The sequence below is a fragment of the Gallus gallus genome, chromosome 11 (assembly GCF_016699485.2).
Source record: "Gallus gallus isolate bGalGal1 chromosome 11, bGalGal1.mat.broiler.GRCg7b, whole genome shotgun sequence".
Lineage (NCBI taxonomy): Eukaryota > Metazoa > Chordata > Aves > Galliformes > Phasianidae > Gallus > Gallus gallus.
The window spans coordinates 12453900-12476644 of record NC_052542.1 but is presented as its reverse complement, the minus strand read 5'-3'; the positions used below and the strand labels follow the sequence as shown (position 1 = coordinate 12476644).

At 38.0% G+C, this 22745-nt stretch overlaps 1 protein-coding gene and 1 long non-coding RNA gene across 11 annotated transcripts in view; one reads left to right on the top strand and one right to left on the bottom strand.

The window, feature by feature from the left end:
• The window catches only part of CDH8 (cadherin 8), a 143889-nt gene extending 137248 nt beyond the window's left edge, over positions 1-6641 (bottom strand). For all 9 annotated transcript variants that reach the window (XM_015292511.4, NM_001100289.2, XM_025154211.3 and 6 more), the window contains exon 1: positions 6320-6641. The gene's annotated coding sequence lies outside the window, so the exon portion shown is untranslated. The remainder of the gene's footprint in view (positions 1-6319) is intronic.
• Positions 6642-6985: 344 nt separating this feature from the next.
• On the top strand, positions 6986-18533 carry LOC107054314. 2 transcript variants are annotated; one of them, XR_006931189.1, is made up of 6 exons: positions 6986-7130; positions 7363-9926; positions 10773-10872; positions 12291-12573; positions 12750-12920; positions 13495-18533. It is a non-coding gene; the product is annotated as an uncharacterized LOC107054314 (long non-coding RNA). The 2 variants fall into 2 exon arrangements; XR_005862955.2 differs by lacking the exon at positions 10773-10872.
• The last annotated feature ends 4212 nt before the right edge of the window (positions 18534-22745 follow it).

Sequence of the window (22745 nt, the reverse complement as noted above, 5' to 3'; positions counted from 1 at the left end):
CTTCACTACTTTACAGGATCAGAATGCATTTAAGTTAAAATAACAAAACAAAAAACACACCTTGTGCTGCTACAGCTCTAACTACTTTCCTAGTACATTTTTTTATTACTTGCATTGTGTAGAGCTCAGGAATTCCAGTCATGAATCCATCTGTGCAATACATTGTGCAGATAGAGGACAAAGAGGCACTAAGTGCTGCACAGAGTTTGCAATCGAAGTAATATGACTAGTTTGATTGCTTTTCCGCATCAGTGTTTCTGTAGTGCTTCAGGTGGATGCGTCTCTTTGTTTGTCTGTTTTTCTTAATGGCAGATGATACCAAAAAAAACAGGCATTAAAATGACAATATAGCTATTTTAGGTCTACTGTAGAACAAAAGGTATTTGTGAACTTGCCATACATTCCTTTATACTTAGAAAAAAAGGAAAAGGAAAAAACTTCTTTTTGGGTGTATGGGAGTAGATGCCCTACTGATCTGTGTCAGAACATCGGTTCACCTCACAGCATCATGCTGAGAAGCTCACAGTGCTTGCTCAAAACAGAGAGAAGAAAGTCAAAATCTGTTTGAACAGCCAAGATGGTCCAGAAACTTAAACATATCAAAAATAGTCATATCTGCATTGTTTTCATTCTGTAGTAAGATGAAGAAATGAAGACATCTTCATCTCTACCCTTTATCTACTGATTAAAGTGATTTTCGTTGACTAAAATAGTACTGAGTTACGTATAGATTTCATAGCTTCAGCTCATGCCAACCTCATCTCTCAAACGAATGCTCATTTTTACGAGGGTGTATTACATAATTTGAAGACCTATAACATTTTAGAAGGAGAGAGGGGGAAAAAAGGCAAATTGTGCACAACATGAAGACAGCTCATAAAAAGGCAAACAGATTGGCCTGTGACTGAGAATTAGGTGTTAACCATGCTCTGCCTAGGGCATCGTTTATCATGAGAGTTTCAGCAGCTGGGATGTGCTTATGCTGTACTTGCTGAAAAATGTTTAAATATTAATGGGGGACATAAATATCTTGCTTTCTAAGCTTCCTTTCCAGTTTTGTTTTTACGTATATATATAGATAGATTTTGAAGCTTTCATTTTCACTGGTTTACTTTAAAGAATGTCAGATATTCTCTACATAATTAAGTAAAATACAGTAATTAAGGAAAAGCCCACAAGTTTTCCTGACAAGTAATCTGATCAAACTAAAAATATAAAACCATGACTGCTCCTCATGATTTAGTGAAGCTGTATAAACTTGGCAGCCATGTACGCAAATGTGTGCATAGATTAAAAAAAAGTTAAAAAAGGAGAAGTGTGAACATAACTGGACTTTTCTAACTGCATACGGCACTGCTGCACGAAGCCTGCTCTTATCTTTTTGATGAAGCATATGAAGTAAGATGCAAAGGTTTTTAATTTTGCATCAACTTCACTGAATTGTATGAGAAGAACAACAGCAGTTTTGCAACATGGAACTTTTTTTTTTCTTTTGCAGTTGTGGTTCAGTTTTTTGTGGTTTTGTTTGCTTGGGTTTTATTTGTTTGTTTTAAATCTGACTTTTAGAGAAGCATAGAAATGATAGTCTGTGTAATACAGACCCCAACAAAAACATCAGTGGCCTTAAGAAGTAACTTCTGATGGTTTGTTCTCAAAATGCAATCACAGTCGCTACATTCCATCCATAAGATGGGTTCACACCTGAAGTGTTGGCTCAGTTGCAAAGCACAAATAACAAACATCATTACCTCAATGCATACAGTCCATTTGCATTAGCATTTAGGGACTTTAATGATTTTATATATATATATGATTACTGAAGTTACATTTACATATAATAATAATAATAATAAAGATATGTATATGATTACAATAACCAGTGACTGCAAAGGAAGTGGATTTAAATAGTTATCTGCATTCATCAAACTAGGCTAAGCATCGTTTCCTAAGATACTTCAAGTGAACATACAATACATTAGAATGTTGAAGCTGTGAACTAGCGACTGCAAAGACTGACTGCTTCTGGGATACTCTGAACTCCCACAGTTAGTTGCAAAGGCCTGAGCAAGATACACTGAGAAGGAAACACCCTTCTGAGCTGGTCTATAACTTAGGCACCACAGGGTTCAGCAGACACTTCTTATGGATGATTTTGCTTCTCTGGATCTAAGATTGGTTCACATTACTAATTTAAAGTCCAAGCCAAAGTGCTGATCATCCTCAATTTCAAACGATTTTCACAAGACATACCATGCCCAACACCTTGGAGAATTGATTCTACATGAATTATAGTTGCAACTCATGGATAAAGGTTACTCTCATGGCTGGAAAGTAGAAATCACTCTGTTGCCTGGAGTCAAGCACTTTAAATTCTATCTATTGTTACTAAACTGGTTCAGAAGTTATCTTTCCATTTCTGCTTGCATGTAATACTTCAGTTCCCAATGTTTTTTTGGGAAGAAAATTGTATTTATATAGCCAAAATGCCACCGTGGTGCGTTTTGTGTCAGCATTTACTTAGCTGACAAAATGAGAAACATGCTGAGCAGATTCCAGAACAAAAGGAATATGGGGTATAACTGAGGGGGGCGAAAAAGATGTATATATCAGTTAAAATCTTAGACTGAATTGGACTTGACTTTGTTCTATTTCTATCTACTGTTCAAACAGTTATGTTCAGACAGCTATGAAGTAAGCTACCTTTTCTATGGCAACAACACTAAGAAAAATGTTGAGTTTCATCATCTAATTTAATCCTATTGATGTGATTTTATGGTAACGATGATGCTTAAAGCATTCCAAGCTCAAAATGCTATATCATTTCCCTCCCACTGAAAGAATTTTGTTTGCATTATTTTAAACTCATAGTTGAAAGACGCTTCTGTGATTTTCAGGAATGCAGATGTAACTCAGGTGTATGCTGTAAACATAAATTTGTCATTATTAATAACTCAAAGGTCAGATTCTAACGACATCATCAAGGAAAACAATACAAAGGGAATGCTGCTTATATATATAGCATCTTAATGGTTATTCAATATGTGATGAAAATGCCTGTTTATACTGCGTGGCATTGACAGCAGCTTTCTGTTACAGAGCATTCATAAACATCACTTGGAGATGTGCAACACCAAGAGATTATAGCATGCATTCACATCTCTTTCCTGTTCAGAATTTTTTTCCCCTTGAAAGTCTCTCAACTTCTGAATATGAAATTAACTGTATCAAGGGTCAAGAGGGTAGGTTCCAGGCCCCTCATTTCAGTAAGTGGCTGAAAAAGTCCCAGCTAAATTCTGTAGAGCATTCAGGTCTTCCAAAATGAATATTTTCAAAGACAGAATCTGCAACTGCATTTGAAGAAACAGAGTAAAAATGCAGGGAGTACTTCAAGGAGTAATAGACTTAAATGTATATCTACAGTTGACTGCTTTTGCTTGTAATAGTTCTATATAATGAAGAAAGGATTTAAAAGTATTTCTTTCCTAGCAAAGAAGATTGCAGCATACGTTAATAGTGATGCAAATGTCCAAATATCAGTTAAGGGATTAATTCTTTTAAAGGTGTAATATTATCAGAAAGTGTTTAAAGAAAACAGTTGACAAAGAAAGTCAATTTAAATCTGACTGTGGGACTACTTCCCCATTTACAACTCTGTTTTGTACTTCAGCAGCAGGTGCTGGTGCGAACAAGTGAGGTATACTGAAAAATCACAAAGCAACTAAGGAGGATTTCATCTCCTACAAAGATAAATACTTCTGTTTTAATGAAAGGTATAAAATGACTAAATGTCCTAACAGAGGTACTTATCAAAACAGATGTATTTGCTAAGCAGACACAATTTTTTATTGATTTTTTTAACATTGCAAACAAATAAATAGAAGTTACTCTCTTGACTAGTAGTCTGCTCATTTTTAAGAATTGCTCACCTGCATACTCTAAGAACCAACTTTCAAGAAATACTTCAACTTCTAAGTATACAGAAGACCATCAGCTTACAACCAGGCATGCAAATGGAAGTTCTTTGCAGCCAGGATGCAAGTTTTACAAGGAAGGAGTGCTAACAAACAGCAAGCCTTGGAGAACGTTAGCAGAAGGCTGTGCTCAATGTGTATGCAGTGAGGTAGAACAATAAGGTTGAGTGGCTGAAAACCTTAGACTAGAATATTACATAATAATCAGCTCCCTTCCTAGGGTTTTCTTCTCACAGATATTCAGACAGGCTGGGAGGTGACGCGACAGCGAGCCTTTGGTTTTTGATGTTATGACATTTTATAAGTGTGAAATTTGATAATTTCACAAGTATGTAAAACACTAACTTCTTCTAGCTGCTTAATCATTTTATTTAAGGCAGACAAAATGCACACTGGGGTAATTTTTCTATCTTCTACATGTATTTATTTATTTATATTTACTGAGAAGCCTATTATGAAGTCTCCTCTTGTTCCTACCAGTCTGGTATTGAACGTAGATGAGGTATACCACTCATACATAAGTACTGCATACTTCTCTCATCCTTATTGCACAGAAACTCTCCAAGAATTTACAAGAGATGAGGAGTGAAGTTAAGAAAATTCTTTACATATAGCCACGGCAGTTATCAGTTTCTTTTATTGAAACTGAAGGGAGCAGCTGTTACCTTCCTTTATTAAGCACTAATGTGGTAGATTCAAAACAATAAACAGTTAATGCTATTTGATTTCTTACACTCAGCTGCCCCCCCAAAAAACATCTGGCTGCAATACTCAAAGACAAATAGCTAGACATTTAAGCGATCAATTGGCTGTCTAAAAGCATCAGCTTTTATGAAAACTGTATGAATATTTATTTCTACATTCAGAGGAAAGAAAGACAGAACCATTTGCATGAAACAGTGTGTGTGTTTGTGCCTGTCTGAAAGAGCAAGAGGGAGACAGAAGTGAGTGCATGGAGTTTGATACCTGTTGGCAACACAAACAGGTCTGTGCATTGCCATTATGTGCCAGGTTGGATAGATTCCACTCTATTTAGTCTGGTACTAAACGTAAACTGTTTGAATTGAGACAGATTCCAGGCACGACTGAACAGCAATGAACCACAAAGGAATTCCTGCCTATGTTAAGTGGTGTCACCTTCATGGCGGTAGGCACTGTCTGAATAAGGATCTGAGTTAATCTCTTCTGTAATATCCACAGAGAAACTGCCATCAGTTTTCCATGCTGAAGCTTTGCAGCACCATACCCTGATCCAGCAACTCCCAGGTTCCCCAGCCAAGCACTGCACACAGGTCTGATGCTGTCTAGCAGGGATACTGTCTGACAGATCCGCTCTCCCAGCTGGGATGCTGCCACCCAGCAGATATTGTAGCCAAAAGGAATCTAAGGATGCATTACTCCTCTGCCTTGCTCAAAGAGAAGATGAAGCATTTAGTGGAACTGTCAGTTTCAGGGGTCGACAGATGCCTGCATCTCTTCTCTGGGAGCCTTGGCAGTGATGCAACTAACGAGCTGCTGGAGCTAAGGGGCTTTCTCCCTCTCCGAAGTTTCAGCTGGCTGCATTATCTGTTTAGTCAACCAAAGAAAGGGAAGGAAAACAACTTGTGGGACAGAGATGACTCTTGGCTAGTTATAGCTAAAGATTCATTCTCCTCTCAGCTTTTAGGAGGAAAAGCAGTGTTTCTGAGACAGTTTCCTTTCTGAAGTGGGAAAGGAAGGTGTCATACTGTTTCTATTTATTTATTTATTTGAGAGGTGCAAAGCTTTGGGGTGGACAAGGGTGATAAATCATGGGGATTTCCCCCCTTTCGACTCTTCTAACCTCCTCCTTCCTCATTTACATACCTAGCTAGTGGGTGATTTTTATTCTCAGCACGAAAACTGCAATTTCAATGCATGAATGCAACCCTGCATCTATTCAACACAGTGAAATAGCCCAAAGATTTATGGTACTAAATAAGAAACCAAGGAGAAGAAACAGGTTCTGTAGCCTTAGAAGCAAACCTCTGTGATGCAAAGTCTTCTCCATCCTCCATAGGAAAAAAAGAATAATTAAAAAAAAAAAGGGGGAGAAATAGCCACACCACCATTCCTCCTCCCAAGGGGGGGAAAAAAAAAAAAAAAAAAAGAACAAATCCCAACTAGCATCCTATGACATTTTCATGATTCCAAAGATCAGAGTTAATGAGTCACTCTCGCTCAGCCCAGGATCGCACCTACTGAGGAGGAAGGCACTCGCACAGCGCACCTTGCAGGGACACAGACAGGCACTAAGTCAAAAAGAAATCTATGGAGAGACAGCCCTCCGCCAGCCAGACATAAATAATACTAATAAAATGAATACTCACTCTTTCAAGGACCAAGGAAACAGCCTGCTGGCAGCCTCTTCACACGCGGATTGAAAGGGTGAGGTAAAACAACCATTCGCCAGTCCCTGTGAACAGGCAGGATTCTCCCGATTTTCTTCTCATGCTTTTTGATGCTGGAGGAGATGCCGGTTATTTTGCTTCTCGGGTTTCTGTGCCTGCATGCTCAAGTGCAGTTATTAATTTCTCCCTTTGCACAAGCCAGTGGCAGCAGCACGTCTCCGTGAAAGCGGGGATATTCCACATAAATCCACTAATTCCGGGTCTGAGCGCTCCAACGTGCCTGCCTGCCAAATGTAACTGTGAAGTGATGTGGAAAAGTGAGCTGGGAGCCTCCCCTGACAGCTCTTATTGGGCTGATCTCGGAGGCAGGTCTAGCGCTTGGAAATTCATGTAAGCAGTTTGGGGCGGTTTTTTGTTTTGTTGCTTTTTTTTTTTTTTTTTTTTTTTCCTTCTTTCTCCCCTTCTCCTTCGCACCCCCCTACCCAGCCGTTCAGGCGGTAAGCGCACAACTTTTCCACACACCGCCGAGCCCCGCGCTGCTCGGGAGCGCGCTCACCGCGCGCCCGGGCATCTCCCTCAGGCAGGGCGGGAGGGCGGGCGGCAGGCGGCACCCGGCGGCAGGGAAGCGGGGGGGGGCTGCTCGCCGAGGCCACCGGGGAGGAGCCCGCCGGGACCGGTGCGACCCAGCAGCACGGCGGAGCCGGGACGTGCCCGAAGCGCCGGGAGGAAAGACCAGCCGGGGATAAACGCCGCGGGGGCAGCGGGCGGGAAGGAGCCCCCCGGCGCTGAGGTGATTCCCGGGGCTGCGGCGCGGGAAGGCGGAGGGGAATGGACACCGGGAGAGGGCTAAGGAAGGGCGAGAAGCGGGGTGGGACGGCAGGCAGTTGTTAATCTCCGCCACAGAGCCTGCGGGAGAGACAGGCGGACGCGCTGGGGACGGGGAGGGCATTATTTAAACACCTTCTCCAAACAAACCCCAGAGAACTGCAGGCATTTCAATTCTCTCCTGTACTGCTTTCAAGCCAAGGGTGGCAATGAAATGTTACAGCAAGAGCCTGAAGCCGCATAAAAGCAGAACGCAGCCAACACGTCTCCCAGCAGAAGGAGCTGAAGGGCAACCCCAACACAGACAGGTGGTCACCATCACCCCGCTTCCACCTCCTGTGACGGACAGGTCTGACCCGCGCGAAGTGCTGGAAAGAGGTTAGGAGACAGCAAGCATGCTCAGCGCCAGGTGTCTGCAAAGAGCTGAAAGTGGCTCAGTGTGGCACCAGGCAGAGCTGAGGAACCACGCCAGGCAGCAGCAGTGACCCCTGTGCCCACCGTCTTTCGAGCTTATGGGTCCACTCCCTTTTCATGGTGCATCTATGAGCTATTAGCAGATGAAGTGCTTTTTTATATAATCATTACATACATCATGACTCTGCTGTTAACACCACCCCTTTTTTTCCTCCCACATTTCATGTTTACTAATAGAGAAGGGGTCAGTAGTGTGCTAACGCAGAAGGAATAGACACAGTCAAGTATAAACTTACCTAAATGGTTCAGCACTCAACTAATACCATCATGGTAGCTGAAGTACACTCACTTCCCTCAGCACTTTACACCTTTCCCTGACCAGCTGCATTTTTTTGTGTTTAAGACAAGCACTGAGTGTGGTTTTGCCTTACTCAAGCCGGTTTGTTGTTCAACTGCAGGGGAAGTATCATCTTCAATTCATTCACCTGAAAATCCCTTAACAAGTTAAGATGCACCAAGGCCTACCGAAAGTGGACCTTAATATTCCTCTATATAGTAAGCATACAGTATAATTCAGTTTCATTACAGTTAGTCTTATTTTTCATGCTGATATTATATGTGCTTTCACATGAGACTAAACAGCAGAAGCACCTGCATTTGGAGGTCCTTTATGTGCTTTTTTTTTTTTTTTAAATAATCTTATATTCCCTAGTAAGTATTGCAGATAACAGGTGTGCTTATTGTACAAGTGTTCATTCTGCAAAGTTTCAACACAAGAAAACATACCTGGAATTGGACATTTTTCAAGGACAACAAAGAGATACCTAGTATTTCTTCCCTCAGCCTAAGAATTTGCTTTCCAAGCTGTGAACCTCTGATGATTCCTTGGAGAAGTGTGGATACAAAATATACAATACTCGACAAAGCAGGCACAGAACCTTGAGGGAAATACATAACATTTTGCAGTGTAATAGATAACATCAGAAATGTGGCTTCCCTTTTCCTGGGGTTCCACTGAAACAAAGGGCATTTTTTTTCTCTCCTATCCTTCCAGGAATGGAACAACACAAAGAGAATATAGATGGTATCACAAAGAAAGATGAGGATGCTTTAGTCTTGTTTTACTCCTTGGAATTAATGAGTTTGCAAAGTTTTTTTTTTTTTTTAAATAAAGATTCACTAAAAGTAGTTGCACACCATGTTTTCCTTCCCCTTGAAAAACACTCCATGAAAGCAACCAATAAAATTCTAATTAATGAGAATAAGTTAAATTTCTTGTCTGTCTCTGTTAAGCAGGTTGTATAGTTGTCTAGGGGACAAAAGCTAATGGTAGAGGTTGTGCCTCCAAGCATAAACTAAGGTTTAGATTTTGTTCTGATTTCATTCTTTGACTTGTGCCATTTGTGGATTATGTCATCCATGGATGCACCTCCTGGAAAGCCCTTAAAATGATGCATAAGTCTTGATAGGAAAAGTATGTGAATTCATCATAAATTTAAAATAATCTTAGAACAAAATATTTACAGCTTTCTGCATCCTATCCAAATTTAATGACTTAATGTATGTTTATCAGAATGATGTATATATATATACACACACATAACATCATAGAGCACTGATGATTCTGCTGGCTAAAAATTGTTTCCTCAAATACCTTAAACAAATCATCTTCCTCATAATACATCTCTTAAATGGTCGTTTCATTCTGCAAGCAGAAAGCATCTCTGACTCCAGTTGAAATAGATGAAGATTTTTAGTTAAACTGCAGAGAAGAAATTAGCTGCAAAATGTACATGACTGAATACAACCTGGGTCAACCTGGAATTCAGTCTTTAAAATTATATATATCTGTACATAATTTTGGAGCAATTGTGACTGATAAGGACAATAAAACAACCTCTGCTTGCAAGAGAATTTGGAAGTTTTCTTCCATCTTAAGAAGGATTACAAGCATAGTGTGCCTTCTCATTCACGTACAGACAATGTCTGTCTACTGACTAAAAATGTTTGGAACATAATGAAATGGCAAGTATATTTTCACTCTTTCATATTTTTGCAGAAACAGTTGTAATTGTACTACTTAGTTTCTCAGCATTGCAAAGCAGCATAATAAACTGTTTTCTGGAGACAGATAGCTCAGACCCTGCTGCTTAAGAATATTCAATAGAAATGACATGAAATGAGCTTTTTAAGGTGTGACTCAGTCATGAGAGAGCCGTACAAGGGCTGCTACTGCTGATAGAGATGTTTATCGTCATCTCATCTACGTAACAATGAGAAAGCCAGGAACCTGAAGGGAGTGAGGAGGAGACTGAAGAAAAGCATGCTTAGAAAAGAAACCGCTGTGGTAATTCCTCATACTCAAAGTTACCTAGTAATGAGCTACTTCCCCCAAAGTATCAGTAACTGATTTCAGTTTTTAATACCATCTTTAGGACCTGATCCAAAATAACCTGAGGTTAATCAGTCTGGTGTGAATTAAGATAAATTATAAGTTTACAGCAACCAACTTTTGCTTACAGGGATTTTCATGCCACTTCAAAGTAATGATACTAATATAAAATTAATAACTGATTTGAACCTGCTGAAGTGAGTTTATACAGTAGGCATACCCTATAATTGTTTCATAAAAACTTCAGACCAATCCAATGCATACGATATCCAAATGTTCCGTCTACTTTATAGTTTTTCCTTATGTTATATGAGGGATTATTTCTAAATACAGTTTGCTTCAACAAGCTAGAATTCACACCCCATAAACCAAGAAAGAAATAAGTCCAGAGCATTTCTGAGTAAGATATGCACTTATCAGTTCACTATGCCAGTACAGATACGTAATTACCTTTAGAATATTGGTTCTTATCACTCTCTTGCCACTTTTAAAGACTGTTTGTATACAATTATCACAAATTGGCTATCACGAAAAATAAAGATCTCCTGTGTTTCTGAAGTCACAGAAGACACAGAAGTTCCACTACATAATGTTTACAATTGATGGTATGAGATTAAAACAAAGGAAATTGTATAAGTGGCTCATAAGAGAAGATGTATGGTTTGGGGTAGGTTTTGTGTTGTTCTGTTGTTTGCTGTTTTGATGTTGTTTTAATTTGTATTGATAGCAATTCATGGTTTCATTTTAAGTAAGAATCTTACATGAGGAATTTGCAGTGGAGTGCCTTCTATGTCTTAACAGAAGTGAAAAATTGTTGACTATCCAGTGGTAAAATAGAAAGCTTGAAAAACCCCACAGAAGAAGGAAAAGATCGTCTATCAGCAACACCCACACATATGTGGTAAAAATTATTCTTAATCACATAAAAATTTCCACTTGCCAGTGCAGTCTTCTGTCAAACGTATAATCAAAGTCCATTCCCTTGTTATCCACTTCATGAAATAAATGCATTGATTGTGACTAAGATTCTTTTGCCTTGATTGGTCAGATGAATTATATCCATGCAAATTCCATTTCCAGACCATGGAGAAGAGAAACAAAGGTTTAACCCAACAGCAGCAGTAGGGCCTTCGCATCCTTAACACAATGGCTGTAATACTTCTCCCATCCCCAAATTACTCCACTTAGTAAAATAAAACACAGCTAGTTCTGAGACCCCTTCATTGTCTAGAGGTTTTAAAATATAAATCCCCTAACTACTAATTTCTGTGCCATACACACCAATGATATTATGGAGCACACCAAAATAACAATACATTATCAAGTTAAAAATTCCAAATAGTACCCAAGGAATAATTCATCAGTTGCTATCGAGTTGAATATTAGAAAAAAAATAGATATATCAAATACTAAGATAAAAAACAAAACAAAATTTCTATCAAGAAAGACAATCAATGAAGTGCTTTTGTATAGTAATGTTCTGAATGCAATTTTAATGGCTAGTCTTTGCTTTTAGTTTTCAGTATGCTTTGCCAATAAAGGTAACTGAATCAGTTTCAGTAGCTCTGGAAACATTTTTTGCTCTACCTCAAGTGCCCTCTAGTGTGCAGTAACTAAGCAGGTTACAATTATTCCTTTTTTTCCCTCCTTTCTCTCTGCTAACATTCTTCTAAATACCAAATAAATGTGTGACACTGCTTTTTTTTTTTTCCCTAAAAAGAAATTAAATGTTCACTGCATTAATTGTGTGGACATAGATGAATCATCTCCTCTATGCAAAATCAAATCACTGCCTTTACTGTTAATTTTTTATTCTTGTAGGTATTATATAAATTCAGCTTGATAATTCTTCTGTCCATTGTGCAAGTGTTGTTGATATACAAACAGCTTTCAATGTTATCAGAATCAAAACAGGAAATTAACATATTCATCAGCAAAACATGACCCTATAACAAGATTTAATACAAATCCCCTAATTATGCATCTATACTTTTTTTTTTTTTTTTTTTTTTTTTTTTTTTTTTTTTTTTTTTTTTTGCCCAGTGCTGGACACCACTGATAATCCTACCTCTGAAAGTTATTTTTAGCTATTCTTGGCAAACAAATTATCCACTAAAAATACATCTGCTAATTCGTGAGAAATTGAAGTACTTCTTTATAGATGCATATATCCCATTCTTCATTAGCAAGAGGCTGAGTAAGGCCAGAATGAGAGAACTTTAGGGCACCAGTTTACAGCATAAGTAATTCTGCATCAATCCAAACAAGAATTGCTGAAATGTGTAACAAGTTTTGTGTGTTCTCATCTCTTCCTAACAGTGTCATTGCTCTGCCCTTCTGCTACACTGACGTGCTTGGTGGAAACGTTGCAGTTCCCTGGCTGGACAAACTGTGTCACGCCTGTCAGCAACAGAAGTTCTGTACAGTGCTGCTTTCTCGCTGCAGGAGGCAACGTGTGCAGCCAAGCAGTTTTAGCCGTGTAACTGCCACATCAGCAGGACAGGGGAGAAGGATGCCTGACAACTAGAAGAAGACAAGGAGGCCAGGAGGAGAGAGGATGTTAAGAGGACTTGAGAGAAAAAGTATAGAAGTACCGGCTAAGGTAATTTCACTTATCAAATTGTATTTAGGTAGCTCCCCTGTATTAAAAAAACAAAACAAAAAACAAACAGACCTAATACGCGAGGTACCCTCTTCTTTTCTCTGCTGTACAAGTTAATTCTGGGGGAAACCACTGAAGTAAGAAGTATTTTCTGATTTCACTGTGGTCTGACTTAGGTGCCAACTGTTCACTTTCAAGGAGGATTTACCATAAAATTCCATGATAATAGCAAGCTTAAGCTCTCTAAATAAAACAGATTTTTAATGGACTTCTGAGACCTGATGTAAAAAGGATGGGTGGATCCCAGGAGAAACAAAATGCTTGCATGTATAAGAGATATCTGCCAGGTGAGAGAATTGAACCTTTTGAAATTTCCGAAATCAGTAGGGCTTAATGTTATCATCAGACAGAGTTATTATCCCTGTGTCTGAGCTAGAGCTGTGGTTTCCAAGTGAGGGACTGAGAAAAGCAAACAGGATTGTTTCCAGTTCAAAAAGCTCAGACTCTACTTTGCTTAGCATGTTGCCTCTCTTGAATGGCTTCTTTTTGCAAATTCTCTACGGAATGCATGAGGAATAGTTAACTGTTTGCTAACACTGTTTTGGCATACCTATGAGACTAATACAATAGAAAGCTAAACAACACAGCATGCCAGTATGCTTGGCACACTTAGTGGCCTGTTTTAATTTACCTTATGGCCAGCACTGAAACCAGGCATGATGGTAGTAATAAAAACAACTACATTTATTCCATTAACAAGACCAGTAAAGTCACTTTCAGACTTTGGAACAAGTAAAGACCTAACGTATATCTTAGTAGAGACTACGTGGTTCTCGAGCATGGTTTAAGAAAATGAACCGCATTCATTTCCATCAGATTTCTATAAAATTAATACAGACTTCATTCATCTTGTCTTTATAGAAATACATGGATGACCATTTACTACAGCAGCAGCAGAATGTGCCTGCTATGGCTACTACTTCTAAAACAAAACAAAAGGAAACAGCAGAAATAAAAAACCAGTCACTGGCAAGAATATCTCCTTGCTGTAAATTGGATAGGTTTTAAAAAATTGACAGCACTGTTCCTTCTGTTCTGAACAGGAGATCTCCAGGTCCAGAACAACTCATCATAAAGATACCTTCCTTAATTAGAGTAGAAGTCACATATTTTGGGTCCACATGAAGGTAATAAGTGGTAGCAGTTATATGAAATTAGAGGCAGGTGTGGTTACTAACAAAAGCGGAAGTAAAAACAAATAACATGCCAGGTGCTGAAGAAACTCCCAGATAGGAAGTTTTGCGTACACTGTGAGCCCAAATCTAATCTGATCTGAAGCTGAAATTTGACTGCTAGTCCAAACCATATATGTTTTTGCATTTTGAATGCAGGGAGATTGTAAGTATATGCTTACTTCTGAGAGTAGTCCTCCAGAGATTTGCTTTGTTTCCTTATAGAATTATGAAGGTAAGTCAGCATATTGCCCAGAAAGTGTTTTTTTTTTTTTTTTTTTTTTTTTTTTTTAAACAACTACTGACATCATAATTTGGCAAATTGATCTTAAAAAGATTAAGTAGCTATGCTGTGGTAAAATAAAACATCCATTTCCCCTAAAAAAATATTTCCTGATGCATATGCAACAAGTATTACTAATGAAGGAGAAAATAAATCATTTAAATCCCCGGGACTTAATGTTGAAGTACTTTTCTTTTTCAGTAAGTAGCTAAAAAAGCAGAAGAGCACACAGACAAGGAATCATTTTACTGAAAAGAACTAGTTTTAATTCCAGTAATTTAGGGAATCGAGTGAATACCTCCTGAAATAAGTATTCTACAGTCATTTTAGATCATTGGTTTGTGGTTTTTATTGCCAAGTAATAGTAAAATTGAGCAAATAAGTATATTTCTAGTACTTCAGCCTCAGAATGTCTCCCACAGGAAGCAACATGAAAATAATTTGGCTAGTAGTTCCTTTATTTGTTGATCCTCAGCTTCTTTGCAGGTCACGTTAAATAAAGAGGCAATAGCAAAAGGCAGTGTTTTTCATGAATTACTCAAGTCAAATGAGCCAGATGTGGCAGAACTAAGAAATAGCAGGGCCTGATACACTCTTTTGTTAATTCCACTAATTCTAGCTTAATACTGGAGTAACACTGGTAAAAAGCGACCCATATTTTAATTTAAAACCTCTAATATTCATCTATTATTTATAAGAATATATAACAAATAATTGTGGCAAACATTGCATAATAAACATGAAAGGGAGATTAACCTTGTGAATTTTTAAGCTGAAGAATAAAGACCATTACATTAATAAGACTTAATTATATCATAAAATATTTAAAATTATGTCCTCTAATAAATGTTGTTTTTATTTAACATATTTCTTTTTTTAATCTATTACTTTAGTAAAATGCCTTTAAGATGGAAACAAAAGGCAGCAGAGCTTTCTTTGTTGATATCTATGCAATTATAGAAGAAGGGAGCCACATGTCTTCAAGTCAAGGTCAGATTTCAGGACAGAACAGCCTATACTTCCGCAAGGCTCAACTCCTGGCCTAGATGGGCTGGTGGGGGGCTGCATCTTCAACCTTCCCTCTTCCCTCCAATAATGCCTCAATTTTATAAGACTGGCTTGGCTCTATCCACAATAATGACTTAAATAATACATGTAAAGCTCACCAGTTAAGTTTCTAGTCTTCCACTTACCATGTAACACTACAAAAAAAAGGTATAGAGGACAGCATTCAAACACCAGCTTCTATTCTGCATGGGTAAGTTCACCCTTACTATTGCAGACAAATAGCAGGTGTAAAAGCAATAGTAGGAAATGATAAGGAAACCTTCAGTGAAGTTAGCATCTTGAAAGATACAGCAAGGGTCATTCTGTTTGCAAAAACTGGAAGACACGGGCTTTGCAAGGAATACAGCTGACTCCAATATCCTTGTGTCCATGTCACAAGTCCTTTTCTTTACAATAGTTCATCTCAGCTTATTTCCTCAAGAAATTACTATTGTTCTTCAAAAGACAAAACCTAAGAAGTTGCAGTGAAAATCAAACCAAACACCAGGCAATTATTCAACTCACACCAGACAAGCCAAATGTCCTGGAAGAATTTTTTTTTTTCTCCAGCACAACTCCATAACTTTTGATGTCTTCCTATAATTATAACATTTCGATACAGCATTTCTCTCTTGAGCCCACTGTTCTTTGTGTCTTGTCTATACTGCATATCCAGGTAGCCTGCATGCCTCAGCTTTCAACTGAAAAAACTATGCTCTATATATATTTGCAGAAACACTGATTAAAATCAACTGCAAACACTAACAAATCAAATCTACCTCATCAACATTACAGATTTATCACAGTAAGGCTACAATGTAATGGTCTTTTAGTGGAAATTCTCTTCATTTACAATCGCACAAATACGAGGCCCTATCCATGAAGCTGTTTTGCTTTTTTCCAGCTAAGTCATTCTTTTCTGTTTACTAGAGTAGTGCTGTTTCTGATTTCATCCCTACAAATTCTGTTTATTTTTGTAATATTCTTTTGACTTGTCTTCTGTAGATTATGTGTTTTGTTGCTACAATTGTCTTCCCACTATCCCTCACCATTTCCCACTCACACATCTGTCATCATCCATACTGTAATTACAGAAATGTTATTTGCTGGTAGACAGATGCATAGGGTTGCTCACAGGAGTACTGCCATTATTCAGTGCAAATAGTATACAGAATATTAAAGAATCATAGGAATCAAGTTTTACTAAAAGAGTATTCTGCAAGTTACCAAAACAAACACTGAACTAAGTGTGGTTCTTGTTTACACATTGGACAACTGTCATCTAAAACTAGGTAACATTTATTTCAATCTGGCAGCTCCAAGTGCACTGGAGATACAAAGTCTTTTAATTAACATGCACGGTACTGCAAATATACACAGGTGTAGACATCTTTCAGTAGGTATAGCTGCCAGTCACATCACATTGCTACAGTTGTTTGTTTTTTTTTTTTCCTTTCAATGAACAAGTGAAAAATGGGGTTAAAAAGCAAACAAGCACTGAGCCTTCACTTCAGTATCTTCCTGAAAATAAGGCATGACATTACTTGGAATAGCTATAAAAATGAGTAGTTTGTCTTTTTTGAGCAGCATCATATTATACTGCTTTATTTAACTAAGAGTCAAGAAGCAGCACACATAATAAGTAGGCTTCCATTAGAGATACTTTTTTTTTTTTTAAGAGTTATTTAGCTTTGCTTTGAAGTTTTCATAAATAAGGCACCTGTTTCCAACTGTCTAAAGAATCAACAAGTTATATAGTACTTAATATTAAAAATGTTCATCTGTAGAACAAATAAGGAATACAGCATCTATGATAGGTAAAATGGATCACTGCTGAAATACAAGGAATAGAAGTCTTCCTTAACATACATACAAACCAACATAGTTAAGCCAACATTGAAAAACCCCTGGCAAGTATTTATCATCATGCCACTAAAATTTCACCTTGGAATGTGTTTCAGCTATACACAACAGCATGTAAAAGGCTCCACATCTAGCCTCTACATTGGTTAAGCTGGAAAAGAAAGAGTGAAGATAGTGCCAGTACAGAAAAGAATGATGGAAACATTGCATCGAAGATGCTTTCCCATGGTGATTCTGCCTTTCCCTTTGACTTCAGCCAAAGCAGAAGATTCTCAGCAGCATGCCCCACGCTTTTTCCCCTCCCAAACGCTAGCCTTGCAACTGCCATAACACAAAAGCACATATAGGGGCATGAGTACACAAATGCACATATAGACTGCTCATACTGTAGAGGCTTACAAGTGCTCAGTATATTGTAAGATCACTTCTGAAAAGCCAGCAACTGCTGTCATTGAATAAGATAGGATTTACCACTTGCTTTTTATAGTTCAGCCCAGACATGTTTAGATGAGTGTATGGTTTTCACATAAAGCTTTCTGTTAAAGTGCCTTCAGACAGACTTTTAGTCTCCACACAACAGTTCACTGCACACCCTCACTGAGTTGTCTCATATATAATTTAAATGTTTAATGCAAAGTAAAGCTAATGTTAACAATACATATTTTTGAAGACTGACAGTATAATGCTTTGTTTCCTAAAGGAATAACTAGAGTGATCCATAAGCAAATATAAACTCAAGTAACACTGAACAGATATAAATTGTGCTCATCCTTGAGAAACCTTAGAGAGCATGATTCTCATCCTCCTTCTTAGCTAGGCAAAGTGCGATTTACTGTGGTTTTCTTTCAGATGAGGTATTAAAAGCTGCAGTGCACTCCCTAATGTATTAGTATGAATGATACTTTTGGAACTGTGATGTCTGATAAACACTGCGTGCTGCTGACTGATGGCTCTTTCTAGCCTAGAATGATACTTTGACTTAGTAGGTTTGTGTGAGCTCAGAGCAAAAGCTAAGAATATTTAGAAGCTGAGGATTTAAAATTAGTATAAATATAATATCATTCAAATTAATAGGAATATCCTCTCAAGCCATCCTGAATGTTCCTTTAGGGTTTTCCCTTGCAGGAAATTACTGGATATTATCCTAGCACGGTTCTGGACATTCTTTACAGCTAATCATTCTCCAAGCCCATGGATGACAATCCCCATAAGCAGGATCAGAGACAGCAGAGTCATCCTCCTTGTGAACATGCACATTCTCTTGTGTCCTTGCTGCAAGGGCCCCAGATTCTTTTATAAACCACTCAGAAGCAGCAGTTCTGCTAACTGTATGATTAATACCTGCTCAATAAGAAGGTGGTATCTTCCACATACAATAAATGTAGATGATTGTGACAACAACGCTGAGGAAATGATTTAGAAATGGGTAAAAAGATAAACTCAGAAGATTAATCTTTGGCAGTTTTTCTTAAGCTGTGTTATTGTCTACTGTGTATAGTAAATACACATTAAATAAAAGAGAACTTTCTTACTAATTTCACATTTTCTTGTCAATTTGTTTTACTATAATAGTAATAGTGAAAATAATTATGTACCAGAGCAGGCTGATGTTCTGCTACAAGATTTTAGCTGCAGCATCTGATGTGCAGCAGAAGTTACGAACACAGCAGGTTGGAGACAACGGAAAGAACTGGCTGTGGGTGGGGCTAGGAAACGAGGTGGTTGTTAGAAACTGAAAGCTATGAACAACTCAGAAGTTCAGTGATCAACGCAAATGCTAGTAGAGCACTCTATACATAACCACTTTTGCACTAGCACTGAACATTAGTCATCTTGGCAGTCTCAGCAGAGAGAAGGACTCTGGACTGGTGGCTGAACTTATTCTCAGGAGCAGCCCCCTGAGGTCAGGTTTGAGAAATGCTGGCAGGTTAACATGAGAAGCAGTCGGTGTTGCTGCCCACACTGAACCTGCTCTATGAATAGACAACTTAATTCTCTGGGCTTGTCCATCTGTCACCAAGAAAAAAAAAAGAGAAAGGAAAATTAAAAGGTTATGATATTATCTTCTCCAAAAATAGGATTTCAATCATTCCAGAAGAAGGCTCTGCTTGGATGTTTTGACTCAGGCTCTGAAGTCTGCTGGTATCTCCCTACTGTCACCAGTACTGAGCTTCCTTTTGGCACTGCTAAAGGTCACAGAGCATTAGGGTACAAAGGGATACTTTTATGTAAGGGAACATTAGGAAAAAAAAATTCAGAACTGATATGATGGAGAGAAACAAATTATTTTATGTTCCTCTTTGCTGACAGCATTTTAACAGTCATGCCTTTCATAATTTAGCTTTGTCTCAAGTCTGTTAAAGACCACAGGTCAGTTCCTAAAAAGAGATGCTGCTGACTGAACCAGTCAGGTGGTCTGTATCTCTTACATTTCTGAGGAAACACAGAAAACAAGATGCAAGACTAAAAAAAGACTTGTGGAAAAATAATTAAAGCAAAAAGAAAAGCATGCAGTAAGTTTTGAATGTTACCTTCAAGAATGAAGAGAAATTAAACAACACTGCTAACCACTTTATTAATGATATTGATATAAATTGGAAAAAAATCCTCTGGTATGAAAGCAAGATAAGACCTCAACAGTTCTCAGGGCAAAGCAGGGGATAATAACATTAAGTTTGATGCTAGAATGCCACATGGTCGCCTACAAGCACAGAGTACTCAGCACTTCTGAGGGTCAAGCCTTTGGCACTTCAGCATTTGTGATTCAGTCTGTAGATTAGGATTGATCTCCCCCATCTCTGCTTAGAGGAAAAAAAAAAATGTAACCTTGAAATTGTCATCCAAACCTGGAGATCAGCCAAAATAGTAGTGGAGACAATCCCCTGAGAAGCAGAACAAAACAACCCCAGAGGTCAGTACAGATGCAAATAGAAACAGTAGATTTTGATATAACAAAGACCTCTGCAATTTAATTTTTATTCAAAAACTAAAAGCATAATTATTATTTTCCCTGGAATACAGAATTGCATCTGTCTCTACTTTATAAACAGATACTCACAGAATATCTTAATATTCTTTCAGAAGTGGAAATAGGCAAAGTCATATTTGACAGCAGTGCGGTTATAGGAAACAATATTCCATGGCAATATGATAATATTTTGCCACCCATCTTTGCTTTGGGGAGCAGAAGGAGTTGGAAGCAGCTTTAAAGCTGAACAGAGAAAGTAAGACATTTTGAAGTTAGGAGTAGCACCTGTCAGCTCCCTGGGAGAGGGAACAATGTAAGTGGTTAAACTTTTATGCTCTACTGCAAAGCAGATGAGCTTGGAATGGTTGGGTGTTACTTTTTTGTGCGTGTGCTTTAGGTGAGGCGACACGCCAAGCTCAAGTGAGTAAAGCTGTTGATGGATCTGCTTCCTCAAAAGCCTAAAACTTTATTTCAAAGTCACTTTAACTGAGAAAAACAAAGACCACAGAATGATACTTCAAATGTTCATGCTTAAGCACAGCTTATGACAATGTGTTCATTGCATATTATTGCTTCGTTTGCAGTGAGGCAGCAAGTGCTCAAATGTACAGAAAACCACTCCAAAGCCCCAGTGATTAACCGGATCTCAAAGTCCTATACATTTCAACTTCAGACTTGCAGAATTTCACTCTAAAGCAAAGAACACTACCTGGAAATGATGCAATAGTATATATTATATACATAATACCTAAAGAGAGCATGGATCAAGAGGCCCTCGAAGATTCAGCCCAGTGAAAAGTACCATAAAAACAGGAATAAGCAGATAGAAGGAAATGTTTTGATGGAAAATGTGAGCAATTTGACTGTAATTTGTCGGTAACTACAGTGGTTATACAGTACACCTACCAGGACTGTATTTTATTATCTAATATTTATCACTTTTGACGGTCACAGGCGTTCATACTTCAAAAGGATTTCAGCAAGCACCCCTAACTGTGTGACATCTGGATACTGTCATCACACTAACAAGAGAGAGCTTTTGCCACCAGGCTCTGCTCCAGCAGATGTGTTTTTACTGCCACTGTTCATTTCCTTCCCTGTTAAAATGCAAAACATTAGCTTTTAACTTACAGATAGATATAATCTGTTCTTTTCTGCCTCTACACCACGATCCTTACATGTAGTTAGTCCAACTCAAAAAATGCTGAACATGTTTTACCTGCTAGAATATTGGGTCAGATTCTCAAGTAGCAAATTAAAGTCCATGGAAGTGTGATTGGTAGTGTTCTTTAAGCATCCTCTTTTCTGTACAGCTGCAGATAAAACAAGCTGCTCTGAGATAAGGTAGAGTCATAGAAACTTTTAAAAAAACCATGTAACTAGAAGCTCTTGGAAAACGTCTTGTTTTTGGAATCCTTCATGTAACTTATTAAAATTTGTATGTTAAGTCCCAGAGAATATCAATTTCATCCAGCTGCTCCAAAAGGGAGCAGAGAGGCATGCCCTACAGACTGCAGGTCCTCCACTGCCCTTTGCCAGTTGGCTTTTCTACTTTGTCTAATCAGTCCTGTGCCACTGACTTTGTGATTTCATTAGGGATTTCATCTCCAGAATAATCTAACACTGAGCAAGATCCCTGACCTCAGCTCCACACTGCCTCATGGACAGCTGCCTGCAGAACACAGACCACGAGAAGGGTGCTGTGCTGACAGCTCGGAAATCGGATGCTCACTGTGGTTCAGTGAGTCCTGCTGAACGCAGTATGGTTTTGTAAGATTGCCTGTTTGCTACAAAGCTTTTTCTTGATGAAACCAGGTTTTTCTTGGAAGAGAATGTGATGAATGACATCCATGTTCGGGTTCTTTCTTTGTTTTGCTTTTGTTCCTTTTTTTTTTTTTTTTAGCAGAACAGTTTTTAAACTAACTTATGCTTTATTGTTCTTTGCAAAAACAAAAGCACACACAGAACCTTAAAGGGTATGAAAAATATACATAGCTAAACAGTAATCTAGGTTACATTTGTAATACATACTATACTATGTCTTATTACTAACCAGCAGAAAAAGACAAGAGAAAAAGAGCCTATGATTTACTCACAATCCACCAAAGATCTCAACAACTGAGCGAATAAGGAGACTGGTATGAAGTCAGAACAAAATATAGAAGAACACTCAAAGTACTGCAGTTTGTATATTGCTAAAATATGTTCACAGAATTGAATATAAATTTTTTGGACCGTAAATATCATGAATTCTGAAAAATACCACAAAACCAGGAAAACTCCAGTTTTATTTAATGTATTAATACCTATCTGTCAGGTTAGACAAACTATGTTGACAAGGATATAAATTCTTTTCTCTAAGGGTTTTCTCTTATTAAATTATATAAAGCATTTAACAATTCTTTAGAATTCTGTAGAAATTAAAACCTGTGATTATCACTTGTCTAACGGCATCAATGTTAAAAATTAAAGGCTTCGAATAATGGCCAGCATGCATTTCAGCCATATTTCAAACTCCTAGAAAATAATGCATTTTCCACAGACCATCTGACAAGTTCACAATTTTTGATCAAGCCTTACATTATATGTCATCTGTATTATTTTGTTCATCTCATACCTATCAATTTTGTTCATCAAAACCTAGGACTGTTCAAAACGTGGAAGAAGTTTGGCACGTTATGCGGGTCATTTATGGAAATCAAAAACATGATTTAGTGTTAATATACATAAAAATGACTTGAAATTATGTACTGCAAATCCAGATCAGTTTGGGGCTTTT